Genomic DNA, 3,226 nt, shown 5'->3' with positions numbered 1-3,226 from the left:
TCATTGTATTAGTCATGGGCCCCTCCACACATCCTTTCTGTTATGCATTCACAACTATTTGTGCTTGTGATGCTATTGGGGAGGTCGCATGCAATCGCACTTTCAACACCATTTGCACCTGCAAACCTTTCATCTCTTGTAACTTCCTGCTGAAATCCCACCACTTTTTATATCGCAAGCATTCTGGTTTGGTATTTGACCTGCTTTCATTATACTATATCCCCAACGGGCTTAGATAATGTGGTAACATTGGGGAAGGATTAGCAATTAATAAAGCAGAATAAATCTACCACTAGTGCGTGCTCCTTGTGTCAATAACACGTCAATAACACGTTGTGGAATACACCCTCAATAAAACACCAGCCTGGAGGATTTTCTCCAGGGACCTTGAAAAAGACCACACAGTGTAAACAAAGTAAGATCAAATAATTGGAACTTTTTTTGGGGGGTGGGGTCAGGGATCAAACAATGGTGGAAAGCAGCACAAGTTGCATCTTCATCACAAATATGGACAAGGCATGGTAGATGAATATATATTTCAAAGTGATTAAGTCAGTGTTTCCCAAACGTTTTTGGGCAACGGCACACCTGTTTACCGGAAAAAAATCTCGCGGCACACCACCATTAAAGCCCCGCCCCGTGACGTCAGCGCGCAGCGTCACGCCGGGAGGGACGCACAAAAGTTAAAGTTTTTTCCCTCCCCGCGAAGCAACGAAAGAGGGCGCCTCAACACCGGGAGGTGGGCAGGGAGCGGGGGGAGCGGCCAGACGGGCTCCGCTGGGGGACTTTCGGCTGCCGGAGGCGGGGAAGGGGCGGCTGCAGCGGACCCGGAAGTGGTTGCGCCCATCGGGGGCGGTGGGAGCGCGCCGTGCGGGTTGGTGGGTGGGGGAAGGAGAGGAAGAGGAGGGGGCGGCGGCGGCGGCCGGAGGCTGGACGGATCCGCGCAGGGACGGCGCGCGAGCCGGGAGGAGGCGCGAAGAAGGAGGCAAGGCGAGAGCAGCGCGGCTCGGGATGCATTCGGACTGCCGGCTGCTGCGCCCGAGACGCGGGGTATGGTGAGCAGCCCGGAGCGCCCGCTCCCCCGGGGGACCCGGCCGGCGCTGGCCTCCCTCCTCCTCCTCCTGTTGCTGCTCAGGCGGGACGCGGCGGCGCAGAAAGGTGCGTGCGGGAGCCCCGCCGGGAGGGGAGGGACCAGAGCCTTCCCGCCTTTCTTGCTTGGCGCCCACCCAAAAGCCCGCCGGGTTTTCGCGCCTTCCTCCAGTAGGCCGGCCGAAGCGAGCGGCGATGGGATGTGGGAGCTCGCTCGCTCGCCGCCCCGCGTGTGCTCGCCGCCGCCGCCCCGCCTCTCGCCGCCCGACTCGCCCGTCTCCCTCCCACGGAACACAAGGCAATGTTCGGCGGCACACTAGTGTGCCGCGGAACACCGGTTGGGAAACACTGGATTAAGTGGTCCTTTGGGGGGGCAGGGATCTTGCTGCCTAACCACTGCATAAATTGACTGAGGCCATGGGCTACTTTCAGTGGGAACAACCTACAGCCAAGTACCAGTTAGGCAGTACAGATTGTTATTGACATTATGCTGAAATTAAATTATGTAATGCTTTCCTTTCAGTGACTACAGACAGGATAACTGCACGTGACTTCAAGATGGAAGCTGAAAAGCCCACCAGTACCACCAACTTGCCTGTTTATGCACTTAAAGGTGAAAGGGACCCCTAACCATTAGGTCCAGTCGTGACCGACTCTGGGGTTGCAGCGCTCATCTCGCTTTATTGGCCGAGGGAGCCAGCGTACAGCTTCTGGGTCATGTGGCCAGCATGACTAAACCGCTTCTGGCGAACCAGAGCAGCGCACGGAAACACCGTTTACCTTCCCGCTGGAATGGTACCTATTATCTACTTGCACTTTGACGTGCTTTCGAACTGCTAGGTTGGCAGGAGCTGGGACCGAGCAACGGGAGCTCACCCCGTCACAGGATTCGAACCGCCGACTTCTGATCGGCAAGTCCTAGGCTCTGTGGTTTGACCCACAGCACCACCCGCATCCCTTGTTTATCCACTTACTGCATTGATATTATACATACTGCCAAAGCCCTTCAGGTCATTTTGCAATGTCAAAAAAACAGGCAATAACCCCACTATGAAAAGGAAAGGACTGGGAAAAATAAGCAACTGCAAGGAAGACTTGTTTTTAAAAAGCAAATTTGTATTTCTTTGAGAAAACATTAATTAAAATTGAGCTTCATTCTCAACATTTTTTAATGTCTGGTTTAAGGCAGGGGTCAGCAACCTTATTCAGCCATGGGCCGGTCCACCGTCCCTCAGATCATGTGGTGGGCTGGACTATATTTTTTTTGGGGGGGGGAATGGGGGGAGAACGAATTCCTATGCCCCACAAATAACCCAGAGAGGCATTTTAAATAAAAGCACACATTCGACTCATGTAAAAACACGCTGATTCCTGGACCGTCCATGGGCCGGATTGAGAAGGCAATTGGGCCGCATCCGGCCCCTGGGCCTTAGGTTGCCTACCCCTGGTTTAAGGTGTGCTTTTGCAAATCTTCAGATTCCCTCAGGAAAACCCATCAGTTTCTGAGTTTTGCTCCCAGAGCAGCCTTTGGACACCTGATGAGGTTTTAAAAGCCTGCCAGATAATTACCTCCTGTAATCCAATTACCTTGAAGGACTTAATTATCAGATCACAGTAGAAGACTGAGTTCTATCATTAAAGAAATTCAAGGCTTCTTAGACAGTTCTGCCTTCCTCAAGCAGCACTGAAACCTAAATAGGAGGCGCATCAAATAAATATGAAAGGGTTCAACCAGAGGTCCTGGATCTGCACCACCCCATCCCCCATAGCCCATTTTGACAGGAGGTGGGACCACCCATCTGTCAATCACCCGTCTCAAAGCACTAATCTCCTGGTTCTTCCCTTGTAGACTTTACCTGTCCACATCTGATATCACATATGTTGTCAGATGTGGAGTAAATGACTGGTCTGCAGAAAACAGACTTGCAGGAAAATGAAGAAGCCTGCTAAGCCCAGTTAGAATGGGCCAGATGTTCCCCACCATTCACAATCTGCAAACAAGTCAAGGATGCCCTAAAATCTAAAATGTGAGGTGCTTTTTCTGTAAGCTTACATTTTTGGTGTATGAAGGAGGGATAGGACTGCATTATTAGTTTCTAACCATAAGAACATAGGAAGCATACCGAGTCAGACGAAT

Source organism: Podarcis liolepis, assembly GCF_965112155.1.
Source record: "Podarcis liolepis genome assembly, chromosome: 8".
Taxonomy (NCBI): Eukaryota; Metazoa; Chordata; class Lepidosauria; order Squamata; family Lacertidae; genus Podarcis; species Podarcis liolepis.
The sequence above is the reverse complement of the archived record's forward strand: the minus strand, read 5'-3'. Positions refer to the sequence as shown.